This window comes from Canis lupus, chromosome 5 (assembly GCF_048164855.1).
Source record: "Canis lupus baileyi chromosome 5, mCanLup2.hap1, whole genome shotgun sequence".
Taxonomy (NCBI): domain Eukaryota; kingdom Metazoa; phylum Chordata; class Mammalia; order Carnivora; family Canidae; genus Canis; species Canis lupus.
In genome coordinates this window covers 69,859,781-69,881,201 of record NC_132842.1, presented here as the reverse complement: position 1 = coordinate 69,881,201, position 21,421 = coordinate 69,859,781, and the positions used below count along the sequence as shown (strand labels likewise).

Below are 21,421 nucleotides of genomic sequence, written 5' to 3'. Positions count from 1 at the left end.
TGGTAGTTATAAAGACATACACAGTATAAAAATTCACCCAGCTGTTCATTTAAGATTTGTGCACTATATCTATTGTGTAACTTAAGGAAGAGGAGGGAAGCTTCTCCCCTCCCCGAAAAGACACAAGAACCAAAGACAGCACTGATCCAGGGACTATGGATATTTTAGTTTTATGTTATTACATTTTGAGAGGCCCAGCTTGATGGTGAAGTTTCCCGGGGCCAGAAGTCTTGTTTTGATTTTTCTCTCTCCTGTTCCAAAGTGTACTGGGGTTCAGATCACAGCAGGTCCACAGCAGCCATGACCCAGTGTCTGCTCAGAGCAGCACACTCCAGCCCTCGACTGTCAATTCATTGCTCTTTTCCAGCACATCTGCCTTGTGCCAGACCCTGTGCTGAGAGCTGGGACTATGAAGGCAAATAAAACATTATCTCTGCATTTCAAAGCTGCCAAAGCTGCTCAAACCAAGAGGTGGGTGCTGTGGGAGAAAGGAGGGGTTCCTGCAGCAGCCAACTCATCCATCAGCACATGTAAAATAATAATAGTAACAAACAACCACCATTTATGAACTGCCAGGTGCTTTATGTGTGTAACAGATTTTTTTCCCTCTTAATTGCTATTTAAAACCACAACTGCCTGAAGCTACTTTTGTCTGTGAGGGGAATGGCATAATTTTTCTCTGGGTAGATGGCTCTTTGTTTAGGAAAATACTTAGTAAGTTGCTTTGGCATGAAGAATGAAGGTCCCCAGGGCTAGGGCCAGACAAAGGGAGCTGACTTGCTTTGCAAATTAGAGCAGGGAAAGGTGGCAGTATTGGGGGGTGGCTGAAAACAGGAGGGGGCTAACAGGTAAGAGGAATAGTTCAGGAGATCCGTGGGGTTTTCTGTTTGCCCGGACTCTGCTCCTTAGGGAACCACCCCCTTGCCTCCCTAATCTCACTCATTCTCCAGGTTTTACTTTTCAAACATCACTTCCTCATACCACACACAGCCTTCAAAAAGAACCAGGCAAAGCTCTCTCTACTGACATGGAAAAAAGCACTGGATATATTGTGAAATGAAAAAAGTCACCAGCAGAGTAAGTACATAATACAATTCCATGTTTTAAAAGGAGTGCCATAGATAAGTATTTACACTTGGCTACATGTGGGAAATTCCTTAAAAAGTCTGTAACACTATACTGACAGTTGTTACCACTACGGAGGGTGCTTGGGGATCATCAGAAGCTTCTATTTTCAGTTTTCACCTTTTCACCCTTTTTACCTTTAAAGGCCTTTTTTTTTTTTTTTTTTTAAGTAGGCTCCATGCCCAATGTAGGGCTTAAACTCACAACCCTAAGAGTCACATGCTCTACCGACTGAGCCAGCCGAGCGCCTCCTTACCTTTAAAACATTTTATCATAAGATTATATCCCTCTTTCAAAAGTCTCTTCCTCCAAGCAGTCTTCTCTGACTTCTACTGTAGAACAGGTCTTCACAGCTCTGTTGTGACATTCAGCACCTTTCTACTTACCTGTTCACTCCCTCTCCCGACCTCCCCCTCCCATACCCGCCAGGTTCTTCTCTGCCCCAAGATGACTGGCACCAGAAACTCCTGGCAGGGTAACTATAGCTGCTAACCAAATGAATGAATGCTTCCAAAGAGTTTTCTCCTGCCTGGCTTGGAATCATCCAGAGGGAGGAGGGGGCAGTTCAGCCACACCTGTGTGTGCTCCCCAGTCCTGGCTCACTGTGTTCCAGCTCATTCCCAGCCTAGGGCTGGGTGAGTTGCCCTCTCTCTTGTTCTGGAGGAAAGTGTAGAAGCAGCTCCAGCCCTCTTCACTGCCTCAGCCCTGAGGGATTCCGGGGTGCCTGAGACTATGACAGCATGTGACAGGTGTGACTAGGTAGGGGACCCAATTACTGGAACAGGCCAGAACACCCTGGCTGACCTTGGTGACAGCAGGGACGGCTTCCCTTCCATGTTCCTTTTCTTTCCAGCAGTAGGGGGAGGGGGGAGGGGACGAAAGCTTAATTGTTTTCACCTTGAGAAAAATCTGCTGCTGACTATATACAGAGAGAATCACTCAGTTATACAGCAGGGAGCCTGAAATTAGATCAGATCAGGAAGGCTGACATCTTCCCAGAGGCCCTCTGACTAATGACCAAGGGGAAGAGAGGCACTTGGCCTAATACCCCTTCTTTGCTCTACCTACCAACCAGTGTTGGCGGAGCTCCTGCAGAACCCCACAGGCAAATCTCTGTGCCCCCTCCCCACCCAGGCTTCTGTCACTAAGACCAAGCCTTCAGCAGGGCTTGCCCAGGCCACAGGTAACGTTGCTGAGAGAGAATTAGAGCTCTGTCTCACAGGTCCCTGACTGCCAGGCGGATGCCTCTATCGACCCAGCCAGTCTCTTCCCGCCGAGTTCAGACAGCAAAAGTGATGCTGGCCACTGGAAATGCGGGGGAGAGGCACCGGCCAGCCCCAAGTACCTGATTCCACCCGAACACTTCTAACAATTAAGGCAGCGGTGAACTCTCATGCTTTCTCCATCCCTGATGGAAAGCAAGTTCAAAAGCCACATACTGTCCTCAGCCCCTGGGGTGAGAAAAGAATGTGATAAAGAGAAGGTATTATAACTCAATAAAGCTGCCTTGAATAATACCAAGGCTAGACAGGGAGTTGGCCACGAGAAGCTCAGCATTCCAGCCACTGAAAATCACCCAGGAAGTATGCTACTGGCTTTATGCAATTAATGACTTCTAAAGCTTTGGAGCACTAGCTGGTCACCTATTGAGTCCCAAGAAGAAATTTCCTTTAAGAAATTCTTGAAAGACTGGGGATCCCTGGGTGGCTCAGCGGTTTAGCGCCTGCCTTCAGCCCAGGGCATGACCCTGGAGTCCCGGGATCGAGTCCCATGTCAGGCTCCCTGCATGGAACCTGCTTCTCCCTCTGCCTGTGTCTCTACCTCTCTCTGTGTGTGTCTCTCATGAATAAATAAATAAAATCTAAAAAAAAAAAAAGAAAAGAAAAGAAAAGAAATTCTTGAAAGGCAATAAAAGCCCATAGCTTCATTCATAGCCTACTTCAACTACTTTCTAGCTGTGTGACTTTGGTCATGTCACTTAACCTCTCTGAGCTTCATTCTCCCCACCTGTAAAATAGAGGTAATTATACCTACTTCAAAGGGTGTCATAAAGGGGCACCTGGGTGGCTCAGTGGTTGAACGTCTCTGCATTTGGCTCAGGGAGTGATCCTGGGGTCCTGGGATTGAGTCCTACATCAGGCTCCCCTGATGTAGGGGAGTTCTGTGGGGTTTTCTGTTTGCCTGGACTCTGCTCCTTAGGGAACCACCCCCTTGCCTCCCTAATCTCACTCATTCTCCAGGTTTTACTTTTCAAACATCACTTCCTCATACCACACACAGCCTTCAAAAGAACCAGGCAAAGCTCTCTCTACTGACATGGGGGGAAAAAAGCACTGGATATATTGTGAAATGAAAAAAGTCACCAGCAGAGTAAGTACATAATACAATCCCATGTTTTAAAAGGAGTGCCATAGATAAGTATTTACACTTGGCTACATATGGGAAATTCCTTAAAAAGTCTTCTTTTTTTTTTTTTCTTAAAAAGTCTTCAAAGAAGACATTGACAATACTGGCTTTGTCAACAGGATAGAGTCAAGGCATCACCTGAGCCTGAGCACATAGAAGGTGCTCAGGAAACATAAGCTACATTGGTAAAGACTCATCACCCTCTTTCCAGCACCCTTCATTCACCTTGTTGGGTAGTTTTTACTAAGAGATGAAAGCCTGCTCGAAATGATTTACTTTGGATAGCATATTGATTTTATCAAAGCCAGTGGTCTCTTTCCTGTTGTGATTCTTCTTGTCATCTCTGTACTACTTGAACCTGGTGGTCACTTCTGACTTTATAACTTTTTTGAGACCTCCTCTCTCTCTCCCTAACAATTTTCTTGACTCTTTGATCCCCTGGTATTTCTTTTTCTCTCCCCCCACCTTCCTTCCCAGGCTCTTCATCTCCCTGGGGTTATTCCTCTGTCCTTTGCTCTCCACATCCCACCTGCTCTCTCCTAGAGAGAAGCCACAACACAGCCACCAAAAGCAAGTTCAGTCTGTTCTTGCTTCTGATCTCAAAGCTATCATTATTCTCCTGGCCACCCACACATCAAATTCTAGATTCTGGTCTATTTCCTTTCCTCTCTTTCTGAATCCAATCAATTGCCAAGCATCTCTATTTTTTTCTTCAAAAACGTTTCTCACATCATCTCCTTCTTTCCCATCTTTCCTCTTGTCCCTCTAGACCAATATCAACCCAAGTCTGATCCAGGTTTAATGGCTAATTCCAACCCATCCTGAACATTGCAGCCTATGTAAAAAGATCACTTTTTAAGCATGCCAGATGTGCTCCTTCCATCCCCTCCCATCTCCTTCAAAATCCGATTAAGGCTTATTCCCTGGTAGATTTGAGAGCATTCAAGTCCTCCATATCTGATTTTCTAGATTTGACTTTCTATTAGCCCCAATCCAGACTGTCCATCCCATGCATGCCTCACCCATGCCCAACCTCTCTTCTTTGTCCCCTGAGTCCTCCTCCTGGAAAGTCATTCTCTCCATTCCCTCCTCTATTCAAATTCGATCCATCCTTTAAGGTCCAACTCAAAACCCAGTTCCTTCCTGTGGCTACCCCTGCCCACTCCTGTCCGCAGTTACTGCTTCCTTCCAGTTTCCTCTGCTGATGATAATGATAGTGGGCACAGAGAGCCACCTGTCTGAGGAGCTGGTCAATGTCTGTCCGCACACCTGCTTCTGCCGTCTTCACCTTGCACCTGAGGGCAGAGTTGGTATCTTCTACATCCTCCTGAATGACACAGCATAGTGTCATCATGTCACAGTGATGTGTAGCAGGACCAGACTTGTGTTCCAATCCTAATCTGTCACTTTCCCACTGGTTGTAGGGCCTTAGCAGGTGACCCGACCTCTTTCCAAGTCTCCCTCAGCTGAAAAACAGGGGTGATAGTGGCCACAGAGAGCTGTTGTGGGGATTAAATGATAATGTGTGCAAATGGCTTTGCACAGTCCCTAGCACCCATCTACATTCAATAAAAGGTAGAGATAATTTTAGTCCCTGGCACCCTGCAGTCCCAATATTACTTATGCAGCCCTGTTCATTTGCATAGCCAAACAGTAATTCCATGGACTGTGATATTTTACTATAGGTATATCTGCTTTCAAAACAGTTCTCTTTTTCCAACTTTCCATTTTTATAAATCACACCACTCTTCCAAGGCTCCAAGATTCAAATGTTGGCAGTGGACTCAGCTTTTCCTGCTCTTTCATGGGCCAAACCTGTTGGCACTTAACCATGGGCTGTCTCTAACTGTTCTATCTTGACTTCCCATTGGGACTATAAATGCTTTAAGAACAGGAACTTGCTTATACTGCCTTGGTATCTATTACACTGGCAAAGAGCAGGGACTCAATATATATTTGTATTCTGACAAGATGCTATCAATGAATTAATTTACAGAGGCAGGTATAAAGGAGAAACTAGGAGAATTTGAAACAAGGATAAGATATTCTGTGATTATGTTTTATTCTTTCCCCTTCTCTACTCCCTGAATTCCTCCTATTCATTCCTTTCTTTTTAGAATGATTTTATTTTTAAAGTAATCTCTCCATCCCATGTGGGGCTAGAACCTACAACCCTGAGATCAAGAACCCTTCCCATTGAGCCAGCCGGGCACCACACACACACACCTACTTATTCCTTAAGGCCCAAATCAATGTCTTCCTGAGATCTGCCATAAGAATTATTTCCTTGGGATCCCTAGGTGGCTCAGCAGTTTAGCGCCTGTCTTCGGCCCAGGGCATGATCCTGGAGTCCCGGGATCAAGTCCCACATCGGGCTCCCTGCATGGAGCTTGCTTCTCCCTCTGCCTGTGTCTCTGCCTCTCTCTGTGTCTCTCATGAATAAATAATAAAAAAAGAATTATTTCCTTTCTTTCTTTACTTATATTACATATTTAATAATATAGAGTTTTTACCAATTTTTTAATTTAATATTTAATTGAAAAAAATGAAAATAATACAGAAAGATACAAAGTGAAGATGAAATTTTTTTCTTGTATTCCCTCTTGCCAAAGGTAACAACTGGAAACACTTTGTGGAGTAGCCCTCCAGATCTTTTCCTGTTGCATTAAGAATTAATATCCTATCCTAAGACAGAATATGAAAATAATCTTTTAAAAATAATTGTGTTTCGGGCGCCTGGGTGACTCAGTCAGTTAAGCATCCAACTCTTGATTTTGGCTCAGATCATGATCTCAGGCTAATTGGATTGGGCCACATTGGGCTCCATGCTCAGTGGGGAGTCTGCTCAAGATTCTCTCCCTCCCTCTGCCCCTCTCCCCCTTAAATAAATACATAAATCTTTAAAATAATTATGTTTCTCTAAGATTTTGTATGCCCCTCTAAATGGCCACTTTATAGGCCACATGGGAGGGAGCTTAAAATAAATTCAGCTTGTGAAATAAAACAGTAAATGTCTCATTTGTCCCCAGCACTTTGACAATTCTATTTCAGAGCACCTAGCACACTCCTCCCAGCTAACTTATACACTGGGGCAGCAGCTGACATCCATTTTGATATTCCCAATACCTAATTTGCACGTAGTAAGTACAAATAAACATTTAGTGGAAGAATGACTGAACTTTCATCTCCCATCCTTCTTAATACGTTTTTTGGCTTGCTTTGTTTTATTATTTTTAAGATTTTGTTTATTTATTCATGAGAGACAGAGAGAGAGAGGCAGAGACAGAGACAGAGGCAGAGGGAGAAGCAGGCTCCTTTCAGGGACCCCGATGTGGGACTCAATCCCAGATCCCAGGATCATGCCCTGAGCCGAAGGCAGATGCTCAACCGCTGAGCCGCCCAGGCATCCCTATTTTTTTTTTTTTAATAATAAGCAGATTTACTTTGAAAATTTTGCATCTCACCCTTGAACGATTGATCCATCAGAGTCTCAGCAGGAAATGAAAACAGTTTCAGATGGTTCCAGAAACGTTAATGAAGGGACTATTCATGAAATGTGGGTACAGTTGAAGGAAACAAAAAGAGAGGTCGAAGTAACCAGAAGCTGGCAACAGCAGCAAGTTATTATCATGCTTGGTCCAAAAGATAAGGGGAAGGAAATGGGAGTTTTGTGAACCCGGTGAGGTCCTGAGCTATGGAAGAGGGGCTGCTGACAGGAGCTGTTGCTTGGAAGAAAAGCAGTCACTGCCAGAAAATAAGAATATCCAGCACAGAGCAGAGGAAGACCCCAAATTCTCTCTCCTCCTGCACACCAGTCTCTTGCCAGTACCTCCCATTGGTAGAACCCAAGTGAGCAATGAGTCCAGGTGATACAGTCCATGGAGCTTAGCTTCCTGGGCCATAGGACAAACAAAGGCAGAGAATAGATCAGGGTGGGCTACACAGGAGAGGCACCAAATCCATCAGTTAACAACCACCCTGTGGTCAAGTGAAGTCACCTCGGTTATTCCTCCATCTAGAACCTAAATTGTAAAGGTACCACCACCAGTGTTTTTCATGCCAGATAGTAAGGAAGTGGGGGAGAAGGAGAAACAATCAATGAATAGAAGATACTCAGAGTAGCTACAGATCCTACCTCAGCAGGTAGCCGGGAGGCTAAGTGGTACTCATGGGTGCCTCCTTCTGTCATCCATTCCATGTTGCTTACTTCTGCAAGCATATTGGCTGGAGGGGATTCTTTGCTTGGTGGGATGACCTAAACCTCCCTTTCCACAGGATTCAAGCCGTTAGCATTCCCATCTTTACTACTTTGCTACAATTTTACATTGATGGAAGTACTAGGAGGTACCCTAGTGAATCCACTGGGAACGGACAGGGTTCTCCTTGCCCCTGTTGATAGCAGCAACCTAATTTTCATTTGATAATCAGGATCAGTCACCCTAGCCAATATTGTAAACCTCCTTTCTTTCTTTTCTTTTCTTTTAAGATTTTATCTATTTATTTGAGAGACAGAGTGAGTGAGAGAGAGAGAGCATACATGAGTAGGGGCAGAGGGAGAGGGAGAAGCAGACTCCCCTGCTGAGTAGGGAGCTTGACATGGGGCTTGATCTCAGGACCCTGGGATCATGACCTGAGCCAAAGACAGGCTCTTAACCAACTGAGCCACCCAGACTCCCCTGTAAACCTCTTTTCTTCCATTGGCTGAATAGCATGAGGAGCCCTAAATGACCAGGGAAAAGTCTCAGCTTCCAATATAATGGAACCAGGTTAATGTCTGTGTTCCCTGATGGAAGCATTCTTTGGGAAAGAGCCTCCAAACTCACTGAACCCAAAGTTGCAGGGACAAAAAATAAAAAAATTCTATGGATGAGTTATTAAGTATAAATAAGTGAAAGCTCACTCTCACTTCCATTCTGGACCTTTGGATTCTGGCCATGAAGAAGATAGCACCGTATATTAGTTGCTCGTTTAAGGCATGAACCACTTCCTTTGAAATCATCCTAACTTTGCAGGTTGCTGTCTCCTAGATGGCATTCCCAGAAATCACCTGGGTGTGATTTACTAAACTATTTCTATGCCATCCAGAATTTGTCTTAAGGTGTGATATTTGTCTTAAGGTGTGAATTGGAAGTTTTTGCTTGTGTCTTCCCATCTCTCAATGAAAGGGATATTTTGGTTATTTGGGAAGACCTTGTATTTTCATCACTAAAACAAACAAAACCAAGAAAATAAACACTTTTGTTCTACAATGATCTTTTTAGATTCCACAGGCAGACCCAACTTGGCTTCTGCCATGCTATTCAATGCCTAATCTCAACTCTTGTTTTCTCACCCCATCTACTAGAGAACAAGTCATCTATATCAGCCATTTTCACAGAGATGTTTTACTTTCATTTTTTAAAATTATTTGAGAGAGAGCACACGTGCGTGCACAAGTCAGGGAGGGGCAGAGGTGGGGGCGGGAGAAGCAGACTCCCCACTGAGTATGGAGCCCAACCAGGGGACATTGACCTGAGTCAAAGTTAGACACTTAACCAACTGAGCCATCCAGGTACCCCCACAGAGATGTTTTAGATCTCTTATTAAAAACCATTTCTGGGGATCCCTGGGTGGCGCAGTGGTTTGGCGCCTGCCTTTGGCCCAGGGCGCGATCCTGAAGACCCAGGATCGAATCCCACGTCGGGCTCCCGGTGCATGGAACCTGCTTCTCCTTCTGCCTGTGTCTCTGCCTCTCTCTCTCTCTCTGTGTGACTATCATAAATAAAAATAAAAATTAAAAAAAAAAAACATTTCTGGGGCACCTAGGTAGCTCAGTCAGTTGGATGTCTCTCTTCTGCTTGGGTCATTATCCCGGGGTCCTGGGATTGAGCCCTGAGAGTCGGGCTCCCTGTTCATCAGGGAGCCCCGCTTTTCCCTCTCCAGCTCCCTCTGCTTATGCACTCTCTAATAAAATATTTTTTATTTTTTTTTTTAAATTTTTATTTATTTATGATAGTCACAGAGAGAGAGAGAGAGAGGCAGAGACACAGGCAGAGGGAGAAGCAGGCTCCATGCACCGGGAGCCTGATGTGGGATTCGATCCTGGGTCTCCAGGATCGCGCCCTGGGCCAAAGGCAGGCGCCAAACCGCTGCGCCACCCAGGGATCCCTAATAAAATATTTTTTAAAAGAAGAACCATTGCTAATGACAAGCTGGTAATTCTGTGACATTCATAAAGAATGATATGCTCTGTAACACATCAAGAAAGTGTCAAGTGGGCCCAGTGTTGAAGTAAAAAAAAAGAGAGAGAGATAATGACCCCTAGTGCTTCCTGTTTCATATTTTGATCTGATAAACTGAAAAGCAGTTTGGGATGAAAGGAGAGTCTGATTTGCTCAAAATTGTAGGAGAAAGACTTTCATTATAATAATCATTTTCATACATTTAAATAAATATCTATTTCTTAGAGCCAATCTCTATACCGAGTTGTAGTCTGAGAGCTTGGACTCCAAAATTGGACAATCCCAAGTTCCAAACTTTAACTCACCACTTTTGTGATCTGTACAAGTTATTTAAACTCTGAGGCTCAGTTTCTTCCTCCCTGAGCATAACTATAGTCCTTTCTCTTAGTCTTAAAGGCTTACACAGAACCTGACATATATTAAATCCTTTTTTTAAAAAAAGTAATTGTGATTTGCAGTAGTAATATACTAGACATTATAGGTGTTGGGCTCTAAGGCGAATGAAAGATTTTTGAAGTCTCTGCAACAGGGAGACTTACCAACAGGAAAAGACTCCAACTTTAGTTTCCTTTAGACTGTTTTTTTAGAGGGTTAGTCATTCTTCCTCCCTCGTCCTGCTCTCCCCTGCCAAAGACTTGATAAACTTTAAGAAAGCAAGCACAATTACTTACCATGAGCTTATCATAGAAACTTAATATTATAATAGTTTTAAATTAAAATTAAAACTAAAAAAAATAATAGTTGAAAACTAATTTGCTTAGGTTAACTTAATGATGCAAAGAAATTCCGTTGTTTTTTTTTTTTTAAGATTTATTTATTTATTCATGAGAGACAGAGACTGAGAGTGAGGCAGAGACATAGGCAGAGGGAGAAGCAGGCTCCTCACAGGGAGCCTGATGCAGAACTCGATCCAGGATCCCAGGATAACGACCTGAGCTGAAGGCAGGTGCCCAACTGCTGAGCCACCCAGGCATCCCAGAAATTCTGTTGTTATGGGTTGTTAATATCTTGTCTATAAATGTTTGTGTTCATAAATATCTCAAACGATTGTATTGATACCATCATATAATTACTGAATTCAATATAATCATGCCTGGGGCACCTGGCTGGCTCAGTCAGTGGAGCATGCCACTCTTGATCTCAGGGGTCATGAGTTCAAGTCCCACATTGGGTGTTGAGATTGCCTAAATAAATACTTTAAAAAAAAAGAAGTATCCAATATAATTATGCCCAATTTTATAGAACTAGAGGACAAAATTTACCTATTTATATCACTTATTATTTATATTTATTTATATCACTTTATTATTATTACCAATTTATATAGGGGTTTGTGGTTATATCCTTGTAATTAAATCCCTAAATTGGTCCCACTTGCAATGTATTGCTTAAAAATTTGGGTTGAGTCTAACTGCCTGGGTTCAAATCCCTGGTAACCTGGAGAAAGTGATATAACCTTCCTGTGCTTGTACTTTTTCAACCATAGTGTAAGAATAACAGCACCAGCTTCATAGGACTGTTGTGAGAATTATATAAATTGAACACATGGAGATGTTGACTATTATTGGTTTTCTGTGATTCCAAGTTCCTAGTAAGGACTGAATCGTGGAGAGAAGTAGGACCAGCTTCTCCTATCAAAAAAGATTTGACTGGCGCTTGCGTGGTACAGTTGGTTGAGCATCTGACTCTTGGTTTCAGCTCAGGTCTCCTCCCACTCGTGCTCATATTCTCTCGTTCTCTCTGTCTCTCTCAAATAAATACATAAATCTTTAAAAGAAAAAAGGTGGGGTGGTTAAGTCGGTTAAGTATCTGCCTTTAGCTCAGGTCATGATCCCAGAGTCTCTAGATAGAGCCCTGTGTTGGAGGGCAGGAGTGTTTGTGTGTGTATGGGGGGCGGAGGGTGTTCCTGCACAGCAGGGAGTCTGCTTCTCCCTCTGCCCCTCACCCTGTTCGTGCTCTCTCTCGCTCTCTCAAATAAATAAAATCGGTTTAAAAAAAAAAAAAAGTATCTGAAAAGTCCTAAGTGCTCTAGTGATCTTGCCTCAGGAAAAAATCTGACCCCACAGGTAGTGAACCATTATCCAAAGAAATGCAGACTAACTATGCCAGTCAGGAATCCATTTTTCTTTTTAAAGATTTTATTTATTTATTCATAGAGACACAACACAGTTAGAGAGAGAGGCAGAGACACAGGCAGAGGGAGAAGCAGGCTCCATGCAGGGAGCCCGGTCTCCAGGATCACACCCTGGGCTGCAGGCGGTGCTAAACCGCTGCGCCACCGGGGCTGCCCCAGTCAGGAATCCATTTTAAGCACAACCACCCTAGAGGTTAGGGACAAACCTAGCAAGTCACCTTATTGGAGCATAGAATCAACTGACTGGTCCTATCCTTCAACTAATAGAATTTTTCAGGAATCTATAAGAAAGATTAAAGCAGGGGCACCTGGGTGGTTCAGTTGGTTAAGTGTCTGCCTTCAGCTCAGGTCATGATCTGGGAGTCCTGGGATCCACCCTGCATTGGGCTCTTTCCCTCTTCCTCTGCCTGCTGCACCACCTGCTTGTGCTCACTCTCTTTCTCTCTCTCTGTCAAATAAATAAATAAAATCTTAAAAAAAGAAAAGAAAAGAAAAAAAGCTTAAACCAGGGGCGCCTGGCAGGCTCAGTTGGTAGTGTGTGACTCTTGATCTTAGGGTTGTGAGTTCAAGCCCATTGGGCGCAGACCCTACTTAAAACAAAACAAAACAAAACAACAACAACAAAAAAAACAGGCCCCAAGCCACTGTCCCCCTGGGCTGTGGCCTCATGGATGGTAGGATCTAAGTTGTCTCAAGCAGTTTCCCAAGTAGGGTCTTTTCCATTACTCAGAGAGTAGTGATTTTTCCCTCCACAGCCACTTCTCATCTAGCTAGGGGAAAACAGAGGTGTTCATCCAGGATGCTTTGTGCTTTTCGACACTAGGTATAATATCAGGTTCAAAGTTACAGCTCAATAGATTATTATTAAAACTAATCCAAGGAGATTAGGGAGAGGCAGTTGAGAGTTGGGCAGGCCCCTGAACTATGTCATTCTGTGCTGAAAAACCTTTCCCACACAAATTCAAAAAGCTTATATTTAAAAATAAAAGCAGACAACTTAAGACTGATTTCTTTAACAGAAGACATATGTCTAAGACCTGGCCATGCTGTACTCTCTGCGGGTCCTCAAACTCACTAAGTTCTCACTCCCCTCTAAGCCTCTCAGTGCCTGGGATGACCTTCCTCAGCCCTTCACCGAGCTGATTTGATTCCTGAGGTCCTTCGAGTTCACCTTAAATGACACCTCCTCCAAGAAGCATTCCTTAACCTCTCAGACAAAGGACCCCCCTCTGTGTTATCATGGCACCTTGTACTTACCCCATTCTAGCATTTACTGATAGACAATCCCCAGTTTTCTTGTCTGTCCTGCACTGTCGTCAGCAACTTGAGGACAGAAACTTACATCTTATTCACCAATATATCCCTATAGCATCTAGCACAGTTCCTGGCATATAGCAGATGCACGAAAAATATTTGTTGAATATTTTACTGTAACAGCTTCCTAATTGGTCTTTCTTTGTACTTCTGTTCTCTCCCATCCTGCACATCACTTTTCCACAAAAGTCAGGAAAAGGGGATCCCTGGGTGGCTCAGCGGTTTAGTGCCTGCCTTCGGCCCGGGAAGTGATCCTGGAGTCCTGGGATCGAGTCCGACATCGGGCTCCTTGCGTGGAGCCTGCTTCTCCCTCTGCCTGTGTCTCTGCTTCTCTCTCTCTCTCTCTCATAAATGAATAAATAAAATCTTTTTAAAAAGTCAGAAAAAACTTGGTGCCACAGCCCTCATGGTTATATAGGATTCTGAACCCACCACCTCACCCATCTCACTTCTATGGCTAATCCCCATGCTCACTTTATTCTCCAGCCAAATGGCCTTCTTCTGTTTCTAGAATTCAATCAGTTCCCATCTCAAAGCCCCTGCACTTGCTGTTCCTTTTTTCCAGAATCTCCTTCCTTCAGCATTTGCCATGGCCAGCTTCTTCCCCCTCATCAGGACCCTCTCAGAGACCTTCCCCACCTAAAGTATCCAACCCCACCCCTTCTTGGTCACTCTATCAAAGTATCTGGTTTCATTTTCTTTTCTTTTTTTGGGGGGGGGTCTTTTTTTAAAAAAAGATTTTATTCATTTATTCATGAGAGACTGAGAGAGAGAGAGGCAGAGACACAGGCAGAGGGAGAGGCAGGCTCCATGCAGGATGCTCAATGTGGAACTTGATCCTGGGTCTCCAGGATCACACCCTGGGCTGAAGGTGGCGCTAAACCGCTGAGCCACCCGGGCTGCCCCATGGCGGAGGGGGTGGGGCGGGGGTTGTTTTCAAGTAATACCTACACTCAATGTAGGGCTCAAACTTACGACCCCAAGATCAGGAGTCACATGCTCCGCTGAATAAGCTAGCCAGGCACCCCTGGTTTCATTATCTTCCTGAAACTTATTCTGACCTTGTTTATTTGGTAATTATCTGCCTCTCCACTTTACAAAGTACCACAAAAGCTGGGACCTGCCTATCTTGTTCACCACTTCCCTCAATGCCCAGAACAATGCTTAGCATCTATTAGGTAGGTATTTAATAAATATTTATTGAATGGATGAATGCATGCATACATAAATGAAACAAGTGCTGTCCTTGAAGGAGTTGCTTTGGGTGGGTGTGTCTACCCTTGTTCTGACAGTCATCATCGCTCAAAAGTATTTGGGGATGTCATCTTTTAGAATTGATTTCACGATCACTTTAAAGGTTACTCAAGAAAATCAGATTCACTACTTTGTCATCACACCTTTTTCTTTAAAAAATATTTCTCCTGGGTGGCTCTGTCAGTTGAGCGTCTGCTTTCAGCTTAGGTCATGATCTCTGGGTCCTGGGATGGAGCCCCACATCAGGCTCTCTGCTCAGCGGGGAGCCGGCTTCTCCCACTCCCTCTGTGATCTCTCTCATTCTCTCTCAAATAAATAAATAAAATCTTTTTGGGCAGCCCTGGTGGCTCAGTGGGTTTAGCGCCACCTTCAGTCCAGGGTGTGATCCTGGGGACCCGGGATCGAGTCCCATATCAGGCTCCCTGCATGGAGCCTGCTTCTCCCTCTGCCTGTGTCTCTGCATCTCTCTCTCTCTCTGTGTGTCTCTAAAAATAAATAAAATGTTTAAAAAATAAATAAAATCTTTAAAAAAAATCCTCCCCAACTTGATATCTTTTCTTTTCTTTTTTTAAAGCAAGCTCCATGCCCAGCACGGGGCTTGAACTCATGACCATGAAATCAAGAGTTGCCTGCTCTACTGATTGAGCCAGCCAGGTGCCCGTAACTTGATTTCTGGCTTATTCACTAACTTTGGCTCTGAATTATTTACTTCAACTTCAAGAATAAAAACTTGTCACCTTTGATAACAGTCTGAAGAATGGACTTTAGGCTCTGAAGACAATTTTGAAAAGAGGAATTCAAAACCTCTCATTTCAATGTGTAAGTTCTGAACTGTTGTGTTGATTTCAGATGAGATCGCGGGTGTTCAGGGTCGTATGGCCGTAGACAGTTGTTGATTTCAAACGATGCCCTTATTTTATAGTGAAACTCTTTATACTGGGACAATAGTATTTTCACCCCCTGGATTTGTTTTTCATTTTAGTTATTTTTGAAACAGTTCCATTTTAAAGATTTATTTATTGTTTGAGAAAGAGAGCAAGCATGCACGCATAAATGTGGGGGCAAGGGGACAGAGAGAGAGAGAGAGAATCTCAAGCAGACTCCCCACTGAATGCAGAGCCCTTGTCAGGGCTCAAACACATACCCTGAGATCAAGACCTGAGCCGAAATCAAGAGTTGGATACTCAATCAATTGAGCCACCCAAGCCCCCTAAAACAGTTCCATTTTAAAGAATTTATTTCTAGAAAAAAATCCAATGGTTTTTAGATTCACAGGAAACCTAGGGTCTAAATAATATGCTTCCTTCTCTTCTATAAAAGTCACTCCAACCCAATACTTCATTATTCCTTAAATATTCTCACCATTCCTTCCTGTTCTTTCTTCTGACTAGAATGGATCTTCCATGCTTCAACCCAAGCCCTAGCAACACTGTAAGCTTCTTTTCAGGCCCAACTCAAATGATTGGCTTCCAGATGTTAGACTCCTGTCAGAATTAATTCCTTCATCCTCTGATCTCCCAAACCACCACCTGGATGTAAGCTCTGAGTCAGAGGCGTATCTGTCTTCTTCAAAATTATATCTCAGCACCAAGCATGGTGTCTAGCAAATGGCAGGTGCTCAAAATATATCTATTGAATGAACAACTGCTTCTCTATTCTATTATCCAGCATGTAATATTTAGTTATTTATCTTTCTCCCCCACAAGACTATCAATTTCTTCAACAGTAAGAACTATAGTCTTATTCATCTTTTACCTCTCTGTGACATGGACAGGGCATAGGTGAGCCCAGAAGTTAGCATTTATCTTGCTAAAATTCCAAGATTTCCATTAATTTACACTCAGATCAGCTAGGATCAAAGTAGATTTCCTGGTTTGTTTTTATCTTCTCTTTACTTTAGTCCAATAAAAGCTGCCGATGGCGGAAGAGAGTCTCTAGGTTCTGAAGCTTCTTTCCCTCCCCCATCCCAAGCCTAGGCCAGACTGACTGGGTCCAGATGTAATGTCCCTTAGATCTAGGGGTCTCCAGCTCCTACATGAACTTCATTCTCTTCTTTGGTTCCTCAGTTCCACGGCCCTTCCCCACCTGCTCCAACCAATGGTTCCCTCTAGAAAAGGGTCACTAACTCAAATGCTTGAGTCTGGTTGGTAGTAAAAATGTCTAGGGAGTTAGAGGCAGTTCCCTCTAAAGGCAGAAACTAATTATTCCTTGAAGGAATATGAACCCAGGGTTCCTAGAACGTCTGATGTTTCAAGAAAACTAGAAATCCAGAAATTATTTTTATTTTTTTCATAAATTATTTTTAAATGTGAACTCTCCCAATGTTTAAGTACCAGCAACTATTTCATTTTTAAAAATTAGGCAAGCCAATTAAAACATATGCACGCACAAAAAAACAAAAACAGGGGCAGCCCCAGTGGCCCAGCGGTTTAGCGCCACCTGCAGCCCCGGGTGTGATCCTGGAGACCCGGGATCGAGTTCCATGTCAGCTCCCTGCATGGAGCCTGCTTCTCTCTCTGCCTGTGTCTCTGCCTCTCTTTCGCTCTCTCTGAATAAATAAATAAATAAATCTTTAAAAAAAAAAACATATGCACAGGGCAAAGCTGGCCTGTGACCACTGGTTTCCTTTTCTTTTTCTTTTTTAAATTTTTATTTATTTATGATAGTCACACACAGAGAGAGAGAGGCAGAGCCACAGGGAGAGGGAGAAGCAGGCTCCATGCACCGGGAGCCCGACGTGGGATTCGATCCCGGGTCTCCAGGATCGTGCCCTGGGCCAAAGGCAGGCGCCAAACCGCTGCGCCACCCAGGGATCCCCTGGTTTCCTTTTCTACTCTAGATCTGTGACTGTGTCACCTCACTGCTCCCCAAGGGCATCCTATTTCCTTACTTGAGCTTTGAAACACAGACTACCTCCTGAGCCTCATCTCCTGCCATTCTCCAGCACACTTCCCCTCCTCTAATCTAAGTCATATGACATGACTTGTCAAACCAGGGACCCATACAATGTTTTGTAATGTTTAAATGTAATTTTTATTTATTTTATTTATTTATTCATGAGAGACATACACAGAGAGAGAGAAAGGCACAGACACAGGCAGAGGAAGAAGCAGGCTCCATTCCATGCAAGGAGCCTGACATGGGACTCGATCCCGGGTCTCCAGGACCACACCAGGGACTGAAGGTGGCGCTAAGCCACTGAGCCACCGGGCTGCCCTAATGTAATGTTTTAATGCCTCTGCATGTGCTATTCCTATTTCTATTCATTGAGCCAACAAATCTTTGTTGAGCAGACAGTCCAGCCCTGCACTCTGCTGGGTGCTAAGACATAACCCTAAACACCACTGGCAAAGTTCCTGACCTCCTGGGGCTTACATTCAAGTGGCAGAAGCAGATGTTACTCAAACAATAATGCAAAGTAAATTTAAAATGTGATAGGTTTTAAAATAAGCCATAAGAACATATAACAAGAATTAACCTGACCTGCTTTGGGGATCTGGGAAAGATTCCCTAAAGAAGTGACATTTTGGGGCCACCTGGTTGGCTCAGTCAGTGGAGCACGTGACTCTTGATCTTGGGGTTGTGAGTTTGAGCCCCACAGTGGGTGTAGAGATTACTTAAAAATAAACTCTTTTTAAAAAGTGACATTTTAATACATCTGAAATTACAGTGACAGTATCTAAGGAAAATACGTGGTGGGGAAGGGAGGGGTAAAGTGATCAGAATTTTAGGGTAGGGAACCAGAAAGTGTGCAGTTTGGAGGAGGCAGGAATCTGCCTTCTTTGAGGAACTGAAAAAGGCCAGTGCTGCTAAGTACAGGAACTGAGGAGAAAGACCTGAGTTGAGGCAAGAAGGCCAGGCGGGGCTTACCATGTGAGCAGGGTGAGTCAGGCATCTTCAGGGTTCTGGTCTTTAATCCTGAGGGCAATGGGAAGTCAGTGAAAAGGTTTTATGAGGGATACGTGCGAGAGATAGAGAGGAGAGAGCAGGAGAGGCAGAGAGACAGTGACAGGAACAGAGACAGACACAGAGAAACAGGCAGGCAGGCATACATGATCAAATCTGCATTTTGAAAATATGCTGGCTTTTGGGTAGAGAATAGAGAAAGGATGCAGTAGTAGGAATAGAAGTAGGGGACCAGTCCAGGGATGGCAGAAGTTCAAGTGAGGCATTATAGCACCTCTGATGGAGGCAGAGGCTGTGGAGATAGGGAAACATTCATGGGATTTGCAATATTTATGCAGTAAACAATAGGATTTAGGCATGGATTGTATAGTTGGCAGTGAGGCAGTGGAGAGCAGTTAAAGAGGACTCCCAGACTTCCAGCTGTCCAATGAGTTAGGGGTGCTCTTCCCTAAGACAGGGGACACTGGAGGAGGAGCAGGTTGGTGGTGAAGGTAATGGAGAGAATGGGAGTTTAATTATTTTGCAGATATTTACTTGGTCAGCATACATTTATTGAATGTATGAAGCTGCTCTGTTCCAGCCTCTGTCTGTGTATACAAAGACAGAAGTGTTTCCTGCCCATGAGCTGCTCACCATCCAGTTGGGGAGACAAACAGAAAAGATGATTATAATCCAAATATCATGTAGGCCTCCTAAGCCTGTGGACAGAAACAAAATCACATGAACACTAATTCATCATCCCGAGTTCCAGTTGTTGGCCCTGCAAAGTCCCCTTTGAGTATTTTTGGGACACTTCTAGGGACTTTTGACAAGTGGCTGTCAGACAAAGCAGTAGGTTGTCACTGGCCACACCAACCCTGCTCTGATCCCCACTGTCCCTACCAAAGGCACCTTCTGTGAGAATGCAAAAAGCACCCTGGGACTAGAATGAGGCAAGCAAGGAGCATAGCCTTGAGAAGGAATCCCTCCTTAAATGTTGCTTGCCCTGATGCTCTCGAGGTGCTGGAGAGGCCTGGGTCCTGAAAAAGGAGCTTCTTCCAAGCTCTGAGCTCTGTTACATCATCTGGGCCATGAAGCAGTGCTGCTAAGGGCTGCAGTTGGAATGCTTCTGGGGACACATGGAGTTAGAGGAGTCTCTGACACAGCTAAACATGGGTATAAAGAGGGGTGCAATTGGCTATCTAGATTTGGAACTCAGAAGTTTGGGCTAGAGATCTACATTCCCGAGCCATGAACATGGAAAATGGAGAATAGGCACAGGAACCACACTCTGCTGAACAACCAATATTCATTCATTCATTCATTCATTCATTCATAACAACCAATATTTAAATGGCCTGCCCCCACTCCACCTGGCAACTTCCCAAAGATCCAACTTCCTTAATTCATGTCCCTGGTTGGTCAGTCACTCTTTCCTGTGCATTCCTACGGCTCTTTGTAGTCCTCTACTATAACACTTTTCACTCTACATGGTTAACTCTTAGCTTGTATATTTGTCTCCTTCACTCAGCAGTGAGCTCCTTGAGGGTATGGACTCTTTTTTTTTAAGATTTTATTTATTCATGAGAGACACACACACACAGAGGCAGAGACACAGGCAGAGGGAGAAGCACGACATGTAGGGAGCCCAACATGGGACTCGGTCCCGGGTCTCCAGGATCAGGCCCTGGGCTGAAGGCAGCAGCAGTAAACCACTGAGCCACCTGGGCTGCCCCAGGTATGGACTCTTATTCAATGTTCAATCTCATGCCATTTTCATCTACTACATTGGCAAAGACTAAAATTATGGGAAGATGATGCCCAGAATTAATGCGGAGAAGAGAGAAAAGAATGCGGCCTCCCCGGCTGCATGGCACTGTCTTTTTATATCATTTCTAGAATTAACCTATAGATATATGGATACTAGTGCACAAAGATGTTGTTCAATGATGCTCATTGCATTATGATTTGCCATACTAAAAAGGTGGAATGACCCTTACACATTTCCAAATATAAGCACCAGACCTAGTTGATGGAATGCTAGGCAGCCATGAAAAATGAAGTAGATGTATATTTACTGAGAAGAAAAAATGGCCAGAATATTTCTTTAAAAACAAGTCCGAAACTGTTCATACTGAATGCTGCAATTTTTTTAAAAAGATAGATTTGCATATAGATGTATTAAAATGTCTAGAAAGCTACACAAGTAACCATTGAATAAGGGCCTTTGGAGAAGGGTAGTCAAGTGAATGGGCAAGGTTTGGGGTGTATTTTACTTTTCACTTTATGCCTATCTTATGATTGGATTTTTTCTTTTCTTTTTTTTTTAAGATTTTATTTATTCATGAGAGACACGGAGAGAGAAGCAGAGACATAGGCAGAGGGAGAAACAGGCTTGCTGCAGGGAGCCCAATGCAGTACTCGATCCCAGAACTCCAGGATCATGGCCCGAGCCAGAAGCAGACTCAACCACTGAGCCACCCAGGTGTCCCTGGTTGGATTTTTCTTAAAACTAGAAATATATGTATATATACATATATCTATATGATTTTATTTTTAAGTGACCTCCATACCCAACATGGGTCTCGAACTCAAAACCTCGAGATCAAGAGTCACATGCCCTACTGACTGAGCCAACCAGGCTCCCCAGAAGTATATATTTTTATAGAAAACAAATTTAGAAAAAATTTAAGACATCAAATCTTGATCTCCCTTTCTCCTTCTCCACCCTCCACATATTTAGCACCAAGAAGATGTTTAAGCTTGAACAGATGAATTACACTCTTGGAAGAGAAAGTCTCCTGTTCAGATCTGGAGCCCTTCTTCTCCCAGGAACTGGCTGCAAAGCAGGAGAGGTAGACAGGGCTTGTGGATCTCCATTGGTAGAGATCACACAGATCAGGCAGCTAGACAAATTTCTACCTTTCCCAGTCCATCCATTAGGGACTCACATGAAAGTGAAAATCTGTAATAAGGTACTCAAAAAAAAATGCGTGTAGTAATAATAACAATGGTCACTATCACCTCTCAAGCACCTACTAATTACCATCCCTGGTGCCGAGTGCTTTAATCCTCATAGCCC

General features: G+C 43.7%; 2 long non-coding RNA genes across 5 annotated transcripts in view; one reads left to right on the top strand and one right to left on the bottom strand.

The window, feature by feature from the left end:
* The window catches only part of LOC140634018 (uncharacterized), a 54,251-nt gene that overhangs the window by 30,520 nt on the left and 2,310 nt on the right, over positions 1–21,421 (bottom strand). The gene's annotated exons all lie outside the window — the stretch shown is intronic.
* Positions 872–21,253, top strand: LOC140634019 (uncharacterized). Of its 2 annotated transcripts, none has more exons than XR_012031586.1 (3): positions 872–1,077; positions 15,029–15,273; positions 20,671–21,253. It is a non-coding gene; the product is annotated as an uncharacterized lncRNA (long non-coding RNA). The 2 variants fall into 2 exon arrangements; XR_012031585.1 differs by lacking the exon at positions 872–1,077 and adding an exon at positions 3,233–3,495.